This window comes from Dermacentor albipictus, unplaced genomic scaffold (genome assembly GCF_038994185.2).
Source record: "Dermacentor albipictus isolate Rhodes 1998 colony unplaced genomic scaffold, USDA_Dalb.pri_finalv2 scaffold_382, whole genome shotgun sequence".
NCBI lineage: Eukaryota > Metazoa > Arthropoda > Arachnida > Ixodida > Ixodidae > Dermacentor > Dermacentor albipictus.
Window position 1 is genome coordinate 27501 of NW_027225936.1, and position 6135 is coordinate 33635.

At 51.4% G+C, this 6135-nt stretch overlaps 1 non-coding gene across 1 annotated transcript; it reads right to left on the minus strand.

Annotated features, from left to right (window-relative positions):
• Positions 1-3280: 3280 nt before the first annotated feature.
• On the minus strand, positions 3281-3472 carry LOC139053939 (U2 spliceosomal RNA). Its single transcript, XR_011510902.1, has one exon. It is a non-coding gene; the product is annotated as a U2 spliceosomal RNA (small nuclear RNA).
• Positions 3473-6135: the final 2663 nt, after the last annotated feature.

Below are 6135 nucleotides of genomic sequence, written 5' to 3' on the forward strand. Positions count from 1 at the left end.
GACGTCCGCATCTATCCAGTAATGATGCCATTTACAAAAATCTTAAACAACCGAGGCCCGCACCTGCTCAATCAACGCCAACTCAATTTAAGGAAGCTGATCGAAACCATCCAGTTTGGGAAAAGCTAATTTATGCAGTAGCATTCTTTTTATTATTATTGTGAGAGACGTGAAATACACACCACGAAATGAACGTCCGCTTGTTACCCTTTTGTTACTGCGGTGCGAAATCATCGCGCGTAATACCGATTCAATTTTGTCTTGTTTGGTGGTCTGTCAGCACTTTGTGTTCTTCAAGAAAATCAGCTACAGGCTTTTAAATTATGTGCGCGAAACTTTTCTCCATCTGCCACCCGGAACATATTTAAAGAAGAGAGAAAGCAGCCGGGGCCTTGAGATTTCGAAAATGCCGCGCTCTGAAATTTTCACATCAGCCATTGGGAAGATAATTATTATCCGTCACAAACAAAAAAAAAAAACAGCTTTGAAATGAGCATTGATAGTGGCCACGTTTTTTCGGGGCATGTCTTGATGAAATAATTGCAGTTCAGTTCGTTGGTTCAATTGCATTTGTTGGCTCCTTGCAGCATGTCTAGATTTCATCTTTTTCAGTATTCCTAGTGTTCTCATTGTAGTATGAATAACCTGCAGATTTTTCGTTGTTGTTGTTATGCGTTATACAATGCTGAGCGATGTTTTTCCTTTCCTTGAAGCTAGCCATAGAAGTATAAAACTTTCTATAAACTCATTACAATAAGAATCCAGCATACGGTTCATCATCGGCTCGATAAACGTTCGGGAAGTGGCGACTTTTAATGCCGTGATCATGAAGCTTAACAGCAGAGCGTGTTCATCAGATATGCCAGGGGTGACGTAACGCAAGGCGTGAATCGAATCTAAGATTGAAATGGCGTTCTGAATTCTTTTGGTTCCAGATAGAACAAACAAAAATATATAAAAAAAGCATGTCATTGATTGTCATTCAAACCTCAAGAGCGCGTGGAGAAAGTGTTCCGGTTTACATTCGGCAAATCGAAATGAACGGCTAAAATTAACCTATCGTCTGGTTTCATGCGGGAGATCACGTGCGCACGCAAATTTCTTCGTACGGGAATTTTATGAAGTGAAGGCGGCTACAGATCATTTCCTTTGTCTAGTTCATGTTCGTAGGCGCAAATTGCAAACGTAATACTTGGAGGAACGTTTCCACTAATCTACAGGGGCTCTCTCATTTCTCCGATTGCTCGCAAACACATTGCATTGCTAGTCGTGACGTTTCACAGTGACGTTTCACCATGCCCGTCGAAGTTGATTACCAGTACCGCGCCAGCGTCGACCGGCCGGCGAAGCGACGAACTCAGCAGCGCATGCGCGAGGCCCTACAACACCCCAACCGAGCTACCCTGCTTATCGGAGAGAGCGAGTGCGCGTGAACGCGGGCTCGTCTGACGATCTGGATTAAAGAAAAAAAAAAAAGTGTGTCCGAGATATTGACAAAGACAAGTGGTCGCTGTCGCTCTGAGTCTTAGCGCGTTATAGAAAACGTGGGATGGCGGTGCTTCCTCGAGGGTCTAAAAGTACAATCTTCGAACTAGCGCTCCCGGCGGAACGTGGAGCTAGCATCCTTCTTCTTGGAACGGTTTGCAATGGACTGCTTGAATGTGCCGACCACGCGTCACGGGTCGCGTATAGAGCCAACGTTTGGCAAGAACGCGTCTAGCACAACCGATCGCGGTTGCGATAACCCATCGTTGGTAGCGAAAAAAAGAAAGAAAGAAAAAAAAAACACCTACCCGCAGCTTGTTAGCAGTAACCGTAAATGTGGTTCTAAATATAGGTTCGCTGGTCACTGAAACTTTCTCATAACGCACACCACTGTAGTCCAAAAAGAACAAAGCACGCACAATGGATATGATACAGCCGTCACCGCATGATTTCGCGTTTTCCTTATTGCATTACTTTCGTGGGCATGCGCGCTAGGGCCACGCAGGCCAGGAGGCAAGGGGAAAAATAAATAAGAAATGATACGCGATCCTCAGCATTGACTTGGCTGATGTGGCACTCGCATTTATGTTCTTTACCTTAGGCGAGCGCAACGCGCCAACTGAACTCCAATTTCCCATAACGGAAATTCGTATTTGGCCATTTGGTTGTATTTTTGGCTGATGTTCGCGTTTTTCGCCCGAGCATGCGCTTCACTGCGCCGCTCGTTGCCCCTTCAATGCGGCTTCACTGCCCTGCAGGCGTGTTCTGCGTCAAGCCGAACCACCAGGCAAAAAGCCTGGGCGCCGCCATCTTGTTGAGAGCGGCGCCGGGGACACAATCGCGCCTAGCTCATTGAGTTTTCCCCCAAAACTGAACGAAATAGCCTTATTTAAATGAGAAAGATGCCGCGAGTGCCGCAACGAAGGACCTTAAGGATTACCGAAGGGTAACTGAGGGCGACGCGACGAGCTTTGGAAAGAAGAATGATGGGTGTAGCGCTACGGGGGATAAGAATAGAGCAGATTCGGGGGGTGAGCGAACAAACGCGAGCTAATGACACCTTAGTTTAAACCAAGAAAAAGAAATGGGCGTGCGCAGGGCATGCAATGTGGGGGGAAGATCATCAATTAAGGGTTACCGACTGAATTCCAAGAGAAGGGAAGCGTAGCACGGGGTGGCGGAAATTTAGGAGGGCAGATTAGATTAGGAAGGGCGCAGGCACTAGACGGCGACCGTGACCGGGCTTACACGTGACCGGGGTGCTTGGAGAATAATGGGAGAGGTCTTTGCCCTGCAGTGGTCGTAGCCAGCAGGATGATGATGACGAAAAGGTAGCAACAGGTATTCATAACATACAGGTTGGAAAGCTGAGGCACCTCTGAACCCTTGAATATATTTCGCCACACTTGGCCATACGACAAGTTTGTTTTCGAGGCGCTCGGTCCCACTGCAGCGAAAATGTTGCCGGAAATCGGGCACTCCATTTTTGTTTCATAGGGAACCTTTCTTCCACTAGGGCAGCGGATTTTCGCAGGGCGAGCTTGCTGTCGTTTACGGATCAAAGCGATAGTGAACTCCAAAATGCAGTGTTGGCTTTGAGTGGGACTTACATTGATTGCAAAACCCACGGCTAATCACCCTTCCCCCCCCCCCCCCCCCCCAAGTGGCTCATTACAGCAGACAATCGTTCAGAAACACCGGCATCGTTGCGTATAGTATGGGAATGGTGCGTGTCACGTGAGTGCTCGCTTCGAGCTTGTGTTCTTCATTTTGATTGAATGAAGTCTCACCTAAGTGAGCGGGGGCCGATCCCGGAGGTAGTGCAATACCGGGCCGACCTGCGGCGGAGGTGAAGCAGGCTTCAAGCACTCCGCCAACTTCCAAAAATAGGTTTAATATCGTGGGTCCATATAGAACCCGTATCAGATATTAAGCTGATAAGAACAGATACTACACTTTGATCTTAGCCAAAAGGCCGAGAAGCGATGTCTTTCACTTCACTCCATTGTACCACTGCCTTGTGGGTGCCCTGGCGACATTGGTAACCTCAGCAACAGCGTGGGCAATCTTATAAAACCCAGCCCGTCTAGAGACTCTATGCTCTCTATCTCGCGAATCAACTCGCGACGCCTCAGTCTTTCACTGTTAACGAAACGCCGTCGCGTAGAAACGAGACCCGAGCGCAAGCTTGTTCGCAAGGCAAAACCAACGAAGGCAACCTCGTAGAAAACGGAACAGGCGAGCGGAAAACACGCGCAAGGGGAATGCTTACTTCCGTCTGAATGCGACCGCTCAAGGCGGCTTTCTTTGAGGCCTTCGTTTCAAGCCCGTGCGCAAGTGTAATACACTACGCGCATTTCCCTCATTTCCTTTTATTTACCGCAAGGCCCACTGAAAGTTTTCATACGGCACAGGCCGGGACGGATTGCAACGTGTCGATTCGACCGCTAGAATTAGGTAGCGCGCCTCATGTACGAATGAAAGAGAATGAAAAAAAAAAAATAAATAAATATAGAAAAGGCTGCGCACTCCTTCCAACCGGAAACATAGAGGGCAGGAAGATCGCCATGTGGAGCACAGGTGTTGTTAAAAAAGAAAGAAAGAAAGAAAGAAATAGCGCTACCCCATCATCTTTACCGTGTGCGTGTATACACACACACGCACACATATGCACGCGCACGCACGCGCGCGCGCGCACGCACACACACACACACACACACACACACACACACACACACATACGCACACATGCTAGCATAGCTTAAGCACAGCTGGAAAGCTCAGCCTTGCGCAAGAAAAAAGGACCACGCCCTTTCGCAAGCCCCTTTGAAACTTTTAAATGAGAAACATGTGTACAGCGAGGTCGTTCGAAACTGGCGCGAAAACGCATCCGCGCCATCTGTGTGCGGAACTAGGAAAACCTACGGCCTTCGCCATACAGAAAGAAAGGTAGATGGCGCGAGCTAACGCTCCGTTGCATACTAAGAACGAGAGCTAGTGAATAATGGCAGAAACGTCTTGGGAAGAGAGAAAAAAACAACAACAACAAAAAAAAAGAAAGACACGCAAGTTGTTGGCTCGCGCAAGCATTCTATTTTACAGCGAGTAAAGAGCATAGCAACTTCTCACAAGAGCAGCAAGAAAGACAAGAAGAACGTGAGAGAGGGGGAGAAACAGGCGCGTTTCTTTGGAATGCAGAGCATGCTGCACACACTATGAAGTGCCAAAGAGACGGGGAAAGCAGATGGCGCGATTGTGTATGTCCTCAAAGCTTGAAAACAATTTCTAAACTACAAGGTGTGCCGAAGTCCGCCTACTCTCATCAGGTTGCTCCCGCCTCCAATTGCATTTAAATTAAAATTACAGTCGCCTCAGAGGCAGAGAGAGAGAGAGAGAGAGAGAAAATGTGTACACTTGCTTCGCGCAGCTGCACCCGTTCAAATTTTACAGCAACAAGAGCACTCCCGCAGGCACAAAGTCCGCTGCCGCGTCCGCCGGGGCGGAATGCACTCGCTTCCGTAAATTGTCGTGCGGCAGACTGCTGCATCGTAGCACACCTGAAACCGCGCAGACGTCAGCGATCGCCGCGAGATCGCTGCGAGCGCTAAAGTCCGAAACCACGTCCGCCGGGGCGGCGGGAGCTCGATACCCCTTCACGAAACTTCTGCGTGTACACCGCCGCACGGCCACGGCGGAGTCGCTGGCATCCTGCGCGCAGTTGCATTGCGTCGCGCCGGGAATCGTTGAAGCCCCACGCAGACGTCGGCGTCGGCCCCGACCTGGCTGCGAGCGCTCGAAGAGACCAAGTCCGAAGCCACGTGAGCCGGGGCGGTGTGAGCGCGACTAAGTCCGAGACGACGTCAGCCGGGGCGGCGTGAGCGAGACCAAGTCCGAGACTACGTCAGCCGGGGCGTCGACTAAGTCCGAGACGACGTCAGCCGGGGCGTCGAGCACGCCGCGGTCGCTTTTCCCACTCTTACTCGAAAAATGGCGAAGGGGCCGCGCTAGCGTGCCTTGAATCGGTGAGCGGCGGTACCGCGGCGATCGCGAGAGCTCAAATCGGCCGTGCCAAGGCCAAATATTGGCGCTCGGCTCGGCGCAGTACGCCGCCTTGTCGCACGAGTACGGCCCCGTGGAGGTCTGGTCACTTATCGCTGCTCTTATAAGGGGCCGTACCGCCCTGGCCGACGTTGTACCGTAGTGCCGTTTTCGGCTTGCGCGTGTTCGTGGTGGTGTCCGCGCACCGCTCCGCACTCGAGAATCGTGCCCACGACGACGCGAGCGCTCGGAAGAGACGCAAGTCCGAAACCACGTGAGCCGGGGCGGTGTGAGCGCGACTAAGTCCGAGACGACGTCAGCCGGGGCGGCGTGAGCGAGACTAAGTCCGAGACTACGTCAGCCGGGGCGTCGACCAAGTCCGAGACGACGTCAGCCGGGGCGTCGAGCACGCCGCGCGCGCTTTTCCCACTCTTACTCGAAAAATGGCGAAGGGGCCGCGCTAGCGTGCCTTGAATCGGTGAGCGGCGGTACCGCGGCGATCGCGAGAGCTCAAATCGGCCGTGCCAAAGCCAAATATTGGCGCTCGGCTCGGCGCAGTACGCCGCCTTGTCGCACGAGTACGGCCCCGTGGAGGTCTGGTCACTTATCGCT